Source organism: Choloepus didactylus, chromosome 12 (assembly GCF_015220235.1).
Source record: "Choloepus didactylus isolate mChoDid1 chromosome 12, mChoDid1.pri, whole genome shotgun sequence".
Lineage (NCBI taxonomy): Eukaryota > Metazoa > Chordata > Mammalia > Pilosa > Megalonychidae > Choloepus > Choloepus didactylus.
Window position 1 is genome coordinate 5,607,227 of NC_051318.1, and position 15,152 is coordinate 5,622,378.

General features: G+C 41.7%; 1 long non-coding RNA gene across 3 annotated transcripts in view; it reads left to right on the plus strand.

Annotated features, from left to right (window-relative positions):
- The window catches only part of LOC119507112, a 50,642-nt gene that overhangs the window by 9,218 nt on the left and 26,272 nt on the right, over nucleotides 1-15,152 (plus strand). For 2 of the 3 annotated variants that reach the window (XR_005211140.1, XR_005211138.1), the window contains exon 2: nucleotides 12,956-13,058. This is a non-coding gene — a long non-coding RNA (uncharacterized LOC119507112). Of the gene's footprint in view, nucleotides 1-8,043; nucleotides 8,164-12,955; nucleotides 13,059-15,152 lie in introns of those variants that run through there. The other variant, XR_005211139.1, reaches the window with a different exon arrangement.

Below are 15,152 nucleotides of genomic sequence, written 5' to 3' on the forward strand. Positions count from 1 at the left end.
GCCCAGGAAACCTCTCCACAAGGTTGGAAGAGGAAGAAAACAGTTTTATTATTGAATAATAATAAAACCAGAATGTGATGCATCACGGGCAGTCCGTTAAAGAGACTGCAAAGACAGAAAGAAATCCCTTTCATAATGCTGGGCAGATGCAACCCATTACATGCATGTTCTCCAGACAAATGGTAAGAGGACAGACGTCGCACATTATTCATCGTAAATTCATCCGGAAACAGGGGCGGCCACCTGCGTTTGCTCGTTGCCTTTATCCAAAAGAAAAAATAAATTTCTCGTACCTTATGACAGGAGGCGGTTTTACTACCTGGTTCCCATTGAAGTTAGGGTTCCACCTCCCTGTGGAAACTGGGAATGGAAGTCCTATCTTCCTTGATGATTATGTCTTAAAGAAATGGTTCCCAGATCCTTGAGAAAGACACTCCTAGGTGGTCAAGTTGGCAAGAAGCTTATTTAGCTTTTAAAAAGATTTACTTACACCTCAAAGGGGCAGAGAAAGAATTTACAACAGAAGATTTTCTAAAATAAATGCTCTAAGGAAAGGGGACCAGTCTCTTTCCCTGCTAGCACCAGGGAAAATTCAAGTTTTTTTTTTTCTCATTTTAGATTTGTGTTTACCCCTGCAGCACCCACGGGGGAAGGGCAGACGCTGTCGGCTGAGGAAGTGGGGGGCACGGCATCAGCTGGGGTTCCAGGCCTGCCAACAGCGCACGGACCCTCCCGCAGCCCCAGCCAGCACTTTGGAAGCCAGAAGGACCCCAGGTCCAAACCCTCAGGCAGAAGAGGGTGCTAAGCAAGCAGCTGGCTCCTCCGAAGATGAACCTCAAAATGCAGAATTCAACTTCTCTGGCAACATTGCCAACCCAAAGGCATCTCCACTACGGCAACTAGGAAAGAGGCCCAGCATTAAACATCCTCCTGGCAGGGAAAGGTTCCCTGGAAAACAGACCATGAAGTGGGGCCGAAGGAGAGGACAGGCACCTGTTTCTTCTCTCCAGGGTCTGGGACAAGCTGGCTGACCCAAACTTTCATCCTTTCAGGGCTGACTCCAGTGTGGGGGCGGTTTCAGCCGCCGCTGATGAGTCACCTGCAGTCCGAATCACAGAGGAGACCCTGGGGGCAGCAGGTGAGCGGGGCATGATGGAGTCCCACCTGCCTTCCGGGCTTTGAGTGCTGGCCTCGCCAGCTGAGTCAGTGTCTTCTGCTCAGCAAGGCCAGAGCCAGCTTTGGACCCAGCAAAGGAGAGCTCTGGAGACCCCATGGAGGTTCTGGGCCCAGACCAAGGTGGACAACTGGGGGCAGCTGAGGCCTTCCTTTCTGAAGGTGACTGCCTAGGGGAGGTGGAACTTATCTCCCACATCTGAGCCTTCCTGAGAGAAAGCCCCAGTGCAGTGGATCCCATGCCCCGAGGTGAGCAGCATTCGTGGTTTGAGCCTCCCAGGAGTCCACCTGAGGCCACGCTGGGGGGGGACGGGCTCTCTCAGGAGCTCTCTCAGGAGCTCTGAAGGTTCCTGTGCTGGACCTGCCCATCGGAGGCCTCGGCCCCACCACAGACTTGCTGCAGAACAGCCAGAAGGATGCTGGGTTAAAACCACACAAATGGACAACCCAGAATGGAGAAGCAAGCGTGAGGGGCTCCATCTGAGAAACTGGTGACGGGGAAGGTCACAGACAGGTGTGAAGAGATGAGGATGGAAATGGTTCTGAAATGGAAGGAACCTGTCAAAGACAAAATCCAGATGGTTCTGAAAGAAAACTACGAATTTACCACAGACCTGAACTTCATGGAACGACTTGTCAAAAGATCTGAGAAACAGAAGGCAGTGACTGGAGGCGGTGCAGGAATGCCGGATTGCCGAAGTGTGTTGAGGAGCACCTGTTAAGAACCAAAAAGGACACCAGAGCTACCGGGCCCTGAGGGTCCATGCAGGAGGGCATCGTGCGGAGATCGCCCAGGTCCAGGGCAAGGCCTGAGAGAAGAACCCACAGGAGAGCCTGAGGGTGAGCGGATAGGGATCCGGGCCCTGGAGAAGACGCCCAGCGCAGGGCTGAAGAAAGCAGCTGACTGATCTGAATCTGCGATGGTGGGAAAGTCTGACGTGCAAGTCGACACCCAGTGGCCTTCTCTGCCTCCAGTCTGTCCACCTGTCTGTCTGTCTGACTCTGCCCCCCACTTGCCATTCCAAGGGGAACACCCATTTTGCTGGTTTCTGATTCTCATTGAACCACCTTTTCGAGGGCAATTTCTTTTCACGACACCGCAGAATAAACGACAGTGTAGAGATGGGCTGTGCCAGGCCAGTGGGCATTTATTCCTCATCAGCAGTTGCCCGGCCTGAGGCTTTTGGTGCTTGTTTCATTTGGGCTGGAAGAGGTTTGTCATTTTCCAGGAGGGGGCAGTGGAGCAGGATCTGGGCTTGAGCAGAGAGAGGCAGTGAGTGGGGGGCGCGGGCAGGACTGACCGCTCCTCAGCGGGGTCCAGGAGTGAGGGGGGCTTAGACCAGGGGCTCGGTGACTCATGGCTGGCTCCAGGCAGCTCAGGCTGAGGGCAGGAGAGGGACAGTCCCCCCATCGGTGCAAAATGCAGGGGTGGCAGTTGCTGGAGGTCCCTCAGAGGCCGACAGGGTGGCAGAAGGGCACCGTTCACCGTTAGGGAATATGTCAGCAGTGACTGCTGCACAGCACCCGTGGAAGGCAGCGTAAACGGCGGGGTGGGAAAGTGTGACAGTGAGTGCGCTGGGGAGTCCTGCAGGCGCTGGGGACAGAGGCGGACAGCAGGCCTGAGCCAGCTGCATCTGCTCCTGTCGTTGCTGAGACTAATTTCAGCAGCCACCTGGAGAGGCCTTTGCACCGTCGGGTTTATGCACCACAGAGTGGTAAATTGCACGCGGGCCTGGCCGCAAGGCTGGGAGCCCCTTCGCGATCATGTGTTGATAAACGTGGCCTGAGCGTCTCTCCCCGGACCCCTCTGGCCTCTTTGTAGCCCCGGGACCTGCTCGGTCCGCCTCTCCTTCCGTGAAGATCTTCACACCTTGGAGCGCACACCGGAATGCCAGGACTCTCCACGCCTCTTTTAGGATTGATTAAACTTGACCCTCAGTGCAGAACCCTTCTATCTTTCAATGCATCACGCAAATCTCATTGACTAGCTTTCTTTTGCACTGCCTCTGTTTTTTTTTTCTTTATTATAGAACTTGGGTGTTTACAGAACAATCATGCATACAACACAGGATTACCATAAACCAGCCCTCCGCCACCACCTGGCATTGGTGTGGAACATTTGTTACAATTAATGGAAGCACATTTTTATAATTGTGCTATTAACTGGAATCCATGGTTTGACTTAGGGTTTACTGCCTGTAGTTCCATGGATTTTGTTTTCTTTAATTTTTTTCTTCTGGTTTTAGTTGCTGGTCTTAAAGAATGGAATGCGGGGGGGGGGGGGAGGCTGGAGGTGACACTCCTTCACTGTCACCGCTTGGCTGGTTCCTTCAGTGACACTCCTGTGACGTCTTCCATGGCTGCTGGGGTAGAGCCCCTGGAGTTCTCTGCCTTCAATTTGGAAAAGACGGGCAGCCAGTTAGAGTCTTCTGGATGTGTCTGTCATGTTCTTCAGAAGCCCTTCATCTTCCATGGGTTCCATATCCCACAGACACCCTTTCTCCTCTCCCATCCCCCAGGGGACGTGAAATTTATATGAAAACAATTTACTTTTTTCAGCCTCCTCATATGTGCATTATACTACAAGCGTTCACAGAAAACAAGCTTTCTGGGTGCCAGTTAGCTTTACAACTGCCATCTAAGGTGACAATTTCTCTAGAACAGCATCTTAAAACCAAAGTGGGTGTCATTTGTGTATTCATTTTGTTTGTGTATTCTAGGCAAATTTGATAAAAAGGTGTTTAAATTAGACAACAGTGAGAACAAATATTTTCCCACTTATCTTAATCCTGGAAATTTTGAATATAGAAATGGCTTATCGTTGAATGCAGTCTGTTGGTTATTTTTGTTCCTTTCTTCAAAATTGGATCACACAAACCATGAAGATCTCAGATTGATTTTGCAGTTATTCAGTTATTTTAAACAAAAAAGGAAACAGTCACAGAATAATTGAATCAGGCTTGTTATATAGGTACAGCTCCAGGCCAAAGCCTTAGGCACTGCTTTCATTCTGTTCTTGTTCCAGAAAGAAGATGCCATAACTTTTTCAGGGACTATTTCTGATTTTTTTTCTTATTTTCAAATTCATTGTGGATTCAAGATAGTCTTCTTTTTCTTTACAGTTTTACATTTTGAGAATTCATGCTTAAGGAACATACCACCTTTAGAAAAAAATAATCAATACATTGAGCTCCACTATTTCCCCTTGACGAAGATTCCTTTAAGCTCGGAAATGGTTATTCGATGGAGTCAAGTGGTAAATCTGTCCAGTGTGCTGCTTTCAGATGCCAACTGGAATGCTTTGGGCTGACATTAAAAAAAAAAAAAAAACGACTGCAACCTCAAGCTATTTAGCTTTACTTTCCTTTGTTTTCAATGATGCATGGAATTTCTTTGAGGATGTTATAAATTTTCATCCAAGTTTTTCTCCCCTGGTCAACGGAAGGAAGCTACTTTACGTCACTAATTTCACCAGGGCCAGATAATAATGTGCAACTTCATTTAACAAATGCACAAAAAACATGTGTCTGACATCTGTGCTGGGAACTCACTGCAGTCAGGTTTAAACTTCTTTCTGAAAGAGGCAGGACAGAAGTAGAGCTTACTGTCAGATTAATCTAAATAATGTGGCTTTGTTAGAAGGAAAAAAAAATGTTTCTAAAAACCCTGTGTGGAATTTATGTTGTAACTATTAACATAGCTATAACTTTCTAATTGCATTTTGAAAAACAGTCCCAACAAAACACAGTTTAAATGGGTAATTCCTTACTCACAATTTCATTTTATAGGACTTGAGGGTCATTTTCCAAGATGAGACCAAAGTTAATTCTTTTTTACTTTTGAATTTTTATTAATGAAATACTCACTGATTAAGAAGCGTTTGTAAAATTTCAGAAAGACAATGAAAGAATGTTTAATCATATTTAAAAAGATAATTATTCTTCTGTTTCCCCCAAGGTTTTCTACATTTTATATTTAGAAGATATTCACATGGAGTGCACATTTGGAAAATTCCAAACCACACACAGTATCTTGTAGGTTCCTCTTCGTGAAGGGGAAATAATCTCATTTTTATGAATGTCTTGGTCTTGCTTGTAGAAAGAAGAGTCATGGCCAGAATGATAAAGTGTCTTTTAAAAAAAATATTTTTTTTATTAGAGAAGTTTTAGGTTTACAGAACAATCACGCATAAAATGCAGAAGTCCCATATACCATCCTATTACTAACACCTTTGTATTACTGTGGTACATTTGTCACAGATCATGAAAAAAACACATATATTAAGTACAGTGCATTGTTTACAATAGGGTCACTCTTGGCGTTGCACAGTCCTGTGTAATAGAGCGTCTTTTGAAACCTAAATGGAGATCCCAGCGCCGAAGTTGGCAGAACTAAAGGTGCCTTCTTCCAAATATTGTAACTGCTTTTTAACTGGTACTAATTTCACACGCTGCTATTTGTTTCCATTCAAAACGTTTTGTTGGGATAAAGGCTCCGGGCTGGCTGTCAGGGCTCCAGGTGATGGGACTCCACCGACAGGACGGGACCTCGGCTTGGCCAGCGCTCCAGCCTGCGGCTCCAAGTTCCCTCCTGGCCCTTGAGCAGAGACAGCTTGTGCCCAGCAGGACTTGAGATCTCAGCTGCTCTCCGTCCATCCCGGGAGGAATCGGGCCTCAGGCCCAAGCAGAAACCCTGGGAAAACACATTAAACCCAGTGGCTCAGTGTAGACTAAAACCATGCATGAAGAAAACGAGACACTGAAGAATGTTAGAAGTTCCAAGTATCCTGGAGTTCAAATAGTATGCAGAGAGAACTCATCATGTGGAGGTCACACAGAGTGTGCTGGGAGGAATGAGGCAATTCTCAGAACAATACGAATGAAAACCAAAACTACCTGTAGCTTCCCTGTGATTGCTCCTAGGGCTGGTGTGGAAGGGACATTTAGGAACAAGTATTCAAAAGGGTGGCCTGAATGCCACACTTGACATTTTTAAAGTAAATTTGCACAAGCACATACTTGTATCAACCAAATATGCAAAGTCCTCAGGTCCTAAGGGTCCTGCTGGGTTAACCGCCCGGAGTGCACACACCCGTGTGACCGCCACCTAGCTCAGGATATAGACTCACACACACCTGTCCCGTCCCCGTGGCAGCTCAGACCCACCTGCATCGGTGCCACACAGCCCTCTCCTTGGGCTGCTCCCCGCCAAGGCGGCTCTGCCGGGGCCTGCAGCCCGCCACTCCTGCCCCATGCAGGATGCCCCTCGGGGTCATCTGAGCTCTGGGACTCCTCCAGGTGTGGACAAGACCTTTTCAGAGCTGCAGTCTGAGGCTCTTCCTCCCAAATGCATACTCTGCACCCCTCTCAACCCCCAGGGGTCTGACCTGCCCGGAGGTGAGCCCCCCCACCTCACTTCCATGCACACACACCCCCACATCCTCCACAGGCATCTCCTCACCCCCTCTTATAATTCCAAATCTTCCCTGGGGACCCTAATGGGCACAGGTGGTACCAGGAGAGCAGATATAAGATGGGGCTTGGGGAGGAGCTCACTCACCACCTGGCAAGCAATCAGGCCCTCCCTGAGTGGTATGTGCAGCCTAGAGAGTTCTGGAACAAGGTGGGGGCACCACTGTAGAAAATCTCCCTGGTGGTAACCTGGGCGAACCACCTGGTGGAAGGATCCCCCTCCTGCTTCCATGATTCCAGCACTCAAAAGGCGTTGCAGGGGGTGGTCGTGGGGCTGGCTGGTTATTACCAATTTGTGTTGGGTTCTGCAGAGGGAGGACACAGGACCCAGGGTGGCTCATGAGCACTGAATGCCAGGGAAGGACCTGGGGCCTCTTTGGTAGCTCTCCAGGGGCCCTCAGGTCCACAGTCGAATAGCAGGCACAGCAGGGGAGCAAGCCTAGGACTTAAGGTGCGGAGCTTTGGATGCATTTAAATGCTGAGCCCAATTACACTAAGGTTAGGCCTGTAGTAGAGAAGAAACCTGGGATCCTGAACTATGGGTTAGGGGTGTCTGGACGAATGCCCCTTGGGAAAGTGCCTCCACAGTCTCCCCTGGCCCCACAGCATTTACAGAGGAGCCCCCTCCCTTCTAAGAGCTGACACTGCCCCAGTGAGGAGGCCACTGCAGAGACCTCTCCCCAACAGGGCGGCAGGTGCCCACCTCAGGAGTCAACCCCGCCACCTCTCTGGATCCCAGGCCAAGAAGCAGGTTAAAACTCAGTGCAACCTGGGTCAGGGGTGCTGGACCTGATAAGGGAAGGAAGAGATGGCCCCTCAAGGGAGCTGTGAGGACAGCTAGCAAGTGCTAGCAGGAGCCGGGGAAGTTCTCTTGGGACTGGACTCTGGGGATGTTTGAGTAAGGGGGCTGGAGAGGAAGACTTGACAAGCAAGAACTCATGGAGTCATGGGGCACTGTCTTGAGACAGGTTTTAACACCCTGGCAAGGACCCCAGAGGGCAGGAAAGACTCAACACTGGTATGCGCCATAGAAGCCTGGAGAAAGGGGTGTGCTTTGTCGAGTGAAGGTAAAACACGACACAGAAAGGGATGAAATGCTCAGGGATCTCGGCATGCTGGAACGTAGATACTGTGTAGGGCCAAAAGTGTCGCCAAGGGTTATTTCCATAAGTTCAGTGGAGGCTCCCCTCTGCAGGCCTGAGATGGTGGGAAAGGCAGTGAGAGCTAAGCTTGCTTTTGGTGATGGGGTAAAGAGGTCCCGAAGCAGCAGAGGCCACGTGGTGGCACTTGCCCTCCAGAAGCCGGAGACCCATAATTACTGCATGGACTGGCAAGACCAGAGGACTACCCAGTAAGCTTCAACTGCTGGAAGTTGTGGAGATTTAAAGATCATGGTGCCCCGTGAGGCAAAATAGATGCACAGCGGCTATTCTCAACAGAAGCTGAGACCTCTGCTTCCCACCAACAATCAGAGGAAGAAATACAGAGGATCTCTTTCAGAGATTTTTATATACTGTTGGTGAGTTCTTTCGTAGATGCATATATTGCCCATTCTTTGGCTTGCCCTTCTATTTAATGAAAAAAGTTCTTGATTTTAATGAAGACCATTTATATATTTATATATCTTTTTTATATTGTTAGCATTTTTTGTATTTTGTTTCAGAAATTTTTGCCTACCCTAAAGTCTTGAAGATGTCTCATTGTCTTCTAGAAATTTTATTGTTTGACTTTATAAAATCAAAGTCTATTATCCATCTTACATTATTTTTTGTGCATAATGTGAGGTAGACATTAAGGTTTTTTTCTCCATATGAATATCCAGTTGACCCAGTACCACTTATTGAAAATGTCAATCATTCTTCACTGAATTGCAGTGGCACTGTTGTTGTATATCGCATGACTCTATATTTGTTTTTTTTTTCCCCATTCCATTGGTCTCTTTATTGATCCCTACTTCCAAGAATACAATGACTTATTTGTAGATTTATGAAAAGTCTTCATGTCATATTAAGTCCTCTAGTTTTGTCCTTTTTATCTTCAAAATTGCCTAGGCTTTTCTAGGTCATTTACATTTCCACATATATTTTTAAAATCAATTTGACAATATGCACGAAAGTAGCCTCCTGAGATTTTAATTAGATTGCATTTAAACTATGTATCAGTTTGGGGAGAATGAATTTCTTAAGACAATCTTCAGAAGTATTTCCCTGAATTTCTCAGGTCTCATTATTTGTTTTAACAATGTTTGTAGTGTTCAGTGAAAAAGTTTAATGCTCTTTAGTTATATTTTTTTCCCAATTTTTAAGGTTTCAGATGCTGTTGTAATTAGTGTTGGTTTTCAAGTTAATTTTCCAATTATTTATTGATAATATATAAAGACATAGTTGATTTTTGCATTGTGATGTTATATTTTGAGATGTTAAATTCATTTATTAATTCTTACAGTTTATTTGTAGTGTCCTTTCAGTTATATATATATATATCTATTTTATATTTACAAGAATGCCATTTTAATTTTTCCTTTCCAATCTTTATAAAGTTGATTTATTTTTCTTGCCTTATTCCATGGGCTAGGTACGCAAGTATAATATTGGCATCCTTATTATTTGCTGAGTTCAGAGGGGAATCATTCAGTATTTCACCTTTTACCTGAACTTAGGTGTAGGTTTTTTTGTAAATACCCTTGATCAGATTAAGGAACTCCCTTTCTGTTCCTACTTTGGTAAGGAATTTTATCTTGGAAAGAGATATAATTTTACTAATGATTTTTCTCCATCTGTTGAGATGCTCATTTCTTTTTCTTCTTTAGTTTAATGTGATGAATTAAATTCATTAAGTTTCTAATATTAAACCAGCTTTACATTCATACAATAAACTTTACTTGATCAGGATGTATTTTCCTATCTTATATCATTGAATATGATTTGCTATTATCTCATTCAGAGTTTTTTCAATTTTGTTCATGAATGATATTAGTCTGAAATTTTCCTTTCTTGTAATAGTATTGATAGTTTTTGGTATTAGGATTATGATAGCCTTATAAATTGGGTTAGAAAATATTCCTTTTTCCCTACTCTTTGGAAGAATTTGTGCAATATTGGTATTATTTCTTAAATATTTGGTAAAAATCATCAGTGAATCTTCCTAATCCTCAAATTTAGAACTTTTTTTTATAGGCTTTAAAGGTTTTAAAGTATGGATTCAATTATTTGACACATATGAAACTATTCAGATATCTTATTTTTTCTTGATTTGGCTTTATTAAAGTGTATTATTCAATGATTTCGTCTATTTCATCTAAATGTTCAAATTCGTTGACATAAATTATGTGCGGTATCCATTTATTATCCTTTTAATTGGTGATGGAAATCTAATGATATCACCTTCTTCATGTCTATTCTTGACAAATTATACCTTTTTTCTCCAATCATACTTGCTAGAGGTTTATCTACTGTTAATCTCTTATAGAATTGACTATTGACTTTATTGATTTTCCTATTGTACATTTCCTAATTTATTAATGCCTATCTTTATATTTATTTCATTCCTTCAACTTTTAAAAATTTAATTTGCCATCCTTTTTTTTTTAACTTCTTGTGATGGATTCTGAAGTACTTGATTTTCAGCTTATCTTCTTTTCTAAAAAAATATATATTTAAGGCTACAAAAGTTTCTCTATATAAGGCATTACATTTTTGATATGCTATATTTTAAATATTATTTAAATTAAAATATTTGTAATCTTCATTGTGATTTCCTCTTTGACTCATAGGTCATTCAGTTTTGAATTGCTTAATATACAAACACTTACTAATTTTCCATTTATTTCTTTTTAAATTGGTTTCTAGATTAATTCCAGTGGGTTCAGATAATGATTTTAAACTTTGATATTTATTGAGATGTGCTTTATGGCCCAGCCTATCCTATTCTATTCCCTTCCTTCCTTCCTTCCTTCCTTCCTACCTTCCTACCTTCCTTCCTCCCTCTCTTTCTTTCTTTCTTTCTTTCTTTCTTTCTCTCTCTCTCTTCTGTAAATATGCCATGTGTACTCCAAAAATTTGAATTCTGTAGATGATGGATGCAAATGATCGATTAGTTTAACTTTGGAAATTTTGGTTCGAATCTTCTCTATCCTTAGTAATGGTTTTCTTTTTGTTCTTTCAATCACTGGGAGAGATATGTTAAAATTGTTCCCTATGATGTTGGATTTGCCTTTTTTCCTCTTAATTCTGCCAATATTTATTTTATACAGTTTGGAATTATGTTGTTAGTAGCATACAAATTTTAAATTATGATTTCCTCTTCTATTTTTATAACATTTCCCCCTTTATCTCTGGTACTACTTTTTGGCCAAGTCTAAGCTTTCTGATGTTAGTATAACTACAATAGCATTCTTTTGGTTATTTTTTCATGATGTAATATATTTGTCTATTCTTTACTTTCATCCTTTATATGTCCTTATATTTAACATGTGCGCATAAGTAACAGATAGATATTTTAAAAATACAATTTGATAATCTTTGTCTTCATGTTGGAGAATTTAGTCAGTTTATAATTAGTGTAATTACTACTATATTTGGCTTTAAATCTTTTACTTATTTGTTTTATTTTTGTTCCACCTGCTTTTATTTTTTGCTTAATCATTTCACCCCTCTATTCACTTTTTAGTTATACAATTTACTTTTAAAATTCTATTAATTGTTAAATGAAATGAAAGCATGCATTCTTGATTTTTAAAGTCTTAGGTAAATTTGTACTTTTAGTTTTTCTTGGACAATGCAAGCTTTTTAGAATCCTTTAACACCATTTATCTCCTTTTCACATTTAGCATTATTGCTGTTCCACATTTTAAATCCATATGTATTGAACCTCACAATATTGTTATTTTATACAGTCAATATTAGTTTAGTTTTACCCACATAATTACTATTTTCAATGTTCTTCATTATTTCCTGCAGGACTGTGTTTCTATTTGATATCATTCAGCCTGGAAAATTCTATTTAGTATTTCTGATTATACCACATAAAGGCTGAGTGAACATGGATGAGTTATTTAGCTTCGTTAGGTCTCGGTAAAGTGGAGATAAAATTGGCACTTAATTTATGCACTTGGGTAGTCAAAATTAGAAATGCACGTATAGTATAGTGCTTAGGCCACTACCTGACACATAGCAACCACTCAATAAGTGGTAACTGCAATTATATTTGGTTTCAGTTTTACTGTTATTATTTTAGGTTAACTATATAATTTTGCTTATATATCACCTATCACTTGAATAAACTGAAAAAATACAGATGATATGACCATTTAGTCTTGGTTCACTTTCTATTTTCATTCAAATTTCATTCCAAACATCAAATAAATTTGTTATATTTCAGTATCATTTAATACTGTAACAAATTAGTTTATGTCAAACAGCCTGCAGAAATACTCCTGGAAGAGATAGATACTTGGAAAAATTGAATAGTTAAGTTGAAATGTGAACCTTCCTTTGTATGACCAACAAGTTGTTTTCAGATTTGTTGGAAAATATTTAATCTGTGTGATCCATGGTTTTATATACTCAAAGCAAGACAATATTATATGAAAATGAACACAAGGTACAGAAAAGTCAATCTGAAATTTCAGGACATTAGCAGCAGTTTGGGTTACTGTATGGTTGATTTGCAATATGATTATCATTTAAGATGTCAAAACACCTGTTCATTTGATGTCAAGTGTGGATTTAATAATAATTATTATTCTTTGCAATCTAACTTACAATTCTGAGTTATTCCAGTTTACTTTTAAAATTCTTTTAATTGTTAAATGAAATGAAAGCATGCTATGGAGAGCCAAGTACTATGTGTGTGATGACCCATTATCATTTCGCTTTAGCAGTTTGAATTTGGCTACGTATCTGGGCACCAAGGCAAAGTAATTGTTTATCTTGAGCTTTCAAATTAACGTAATGATATATATTTTCAAAAAATAGTTATCAAAAAAAAAAAATAGTTATCATGCATTTGGCACGTTCCAGAAACTGCACTAGGTTCTGGGGATACAAGAATAAGAAAACCCTTACCCTTGAAGATCTCACAGTTTATTGGGTGTGCAGGGTATTTAATCTCAGACATGTATATCTAAATCTTAGGGATTATTTACAATCTCCCCTCAAAAGTATTGATACTCTAATTTATATAAATAAAACTTTGTTTTTAAAAACAATATAAAGCAATGAAATTTCCAGTTGAGGTTGGGCTTGACACTGGTTGGACATAGAGTTTTATTAATAATACCTTAACACCAAAACTAATGTATCAAACTACAGATTTTCATTTGGGGACCCTCTTATGGCTGAGAGACAAAACCGGATTTGTCTATGAGCAGTGCATATATCGACAATTACTGGAGCCAAGAGGACACAGACAGAGGTACAGTGACATTTTAAATATTTTTACACTTTAAGGTACATTAGGAAAAACATATAGTTAACACATTAAAAGATCATTTAGAATCAGATTATGCAAAAATAGTAAGTCAATTTAAATAAAAACATGACCTAAATTTCAGTGCAGGAAGGATTCAGCAAAGGGTGAGGAGTATTATCACAACAACTCAAGTGTGAAGAATTTGAGGTAAAAAAGGGCACCAAAGCACCCCTAAAGCAGAGGTGGCTGAAAATCCGGGCAAGCAGAAGCTGTCCAGTTCAATCCCACATTTCTTTGAAGTCTTGATTTAATCTTAAAAGGCCAAGCAGATGTTTTCCCCATCACCATTTTGTATTCAAATTTGCTTTAATATAAAAATAAAATTTCTCCCACATCTTCAAGTAATATGGACTCTGTGGGATGATGTTTCTTGTGTGTTCTGTGGCTCTTGTCCCTTTGCCCTGTACCATCCCCCCACCCCTGTGGTATCTGCCCTGGCCCCCCACCCCTCTCCTTCTCCCTAGGCTACGTGGGGATACAGACGGAGGGGAGGCACTGGGCTATGGAAAGCGATTCATGGTTGTGTGTCTAAGACTCACCGCTGGGCTGGGCTGAGCCAGCCTGTCCCCGGCTTTGATCCCTGCACCCACACTGCACAGCCAGAGTCAAGCAGTTGACCCCCCAGTCCCTCTCTTTCTTTATCATAAAATGAGAGGGTTGATAAAGTATGTTCGACAATTTTTTCCAACTCCACAAAAGTTCTAATATCCCTTGATCTGTCTGACGGCAAATGAATCACGAGAAAAGTTAAAAGATGAAAAGTCATGTCCTTTCTGAGCATCTGTTACACTCACTGAGAGATAACCCTGCTTTTTCAGGAAAAGCACTCAAAAGTCCTTTCCCTTTTTAAAAACTGTTCTTCAGCCTACAAGAGCATTTAAGTTTTCTACTTTTGTGGTTATGAGTAATTTAAATTAAATCAAAGATACTACAAGAGTGTAACAGTATAATTGGTCTCATGTATTTCCTTATTGTGACTGTCAGAACTATACCTTGAAATTTTCATCAAAATACTAATAAAGGCCTTAAGGAAATATAATTTATTTATTCATTGCCAGAGAGACCTATGAAAATGTTTTTACAATAATTGTGTTTTATAAAATTTGCATTACAACATTTATATTATTCCCAAGGAATTAGTTTATCTTCAAACACCCCTTCCCCTCCCCCACCTAAAAAAAAACCCCATATACTGCTGTATCTAGGATAATCCAAAGACATGAACTTTGACATTAAAGTCTAAAACTTTGGTTGGGGTGGGGGGTACATGAGAGATAGGGAAGAGCTGGTGCACAGCAACCAGTAAATGGGGCATTGAGATTCCAGAATTGTGCTTGTTATTATTTCCTGCTAAATGAAGGTGCTAACGGTAACATACAAATCACTTGGAAGAACAAAAACAGACAATCCAGACCAAATTGACGGTTGGCAGTGGTAGTCTGTGTGGAAAAACCCCAACACTGTGCAAAACGGACCCCCATTCCCTGTCTCCCCTATCTCCAGCACCTTATCTGGAGCACAGGAAGATCTGGAAGGCAGGGAGCAAGCCCTCCTTCCCCACAGGAGAGGGTTAGAGGACGTGAAGAATAAAGAAGCCACAGTCTGGAGACAACCCACAAGCAGAGGGAGGGTGGCAAGGAGTAGAAAGGGGTGTCGTAAAAACTCCAGGACATTTTGCAATGGGTGCGCTTCCAAAGAAGTACTGTCTAACTCCCAAGGAGTTGGAAGGAAAGCCCCTTTCTTCTAGACACACACATTCAAGATGTTTCTTTGCTCCATAGAGGGGAAAGCGAGCTTCAGGAGCGCTGTGCTCCAGCCACAATGCTTCTGGCTGCATCCGTGGCTACCCACACTATCCTAAATCCCGTTTTCCTTCCTCTCCTATCTGCAAGCCAGTGTGATGAGGTGCTGTCTGGATGAATCAGAAAGTCTGAGAGTTCATGTTTTTTGAGTGGAGGAGATGTTACTGGGAGGATGTATTGTCTGTCGATTCCATGGAAGTGCAGAGCTTGGTGGGAGCAAAGGGAACTTTGGGAG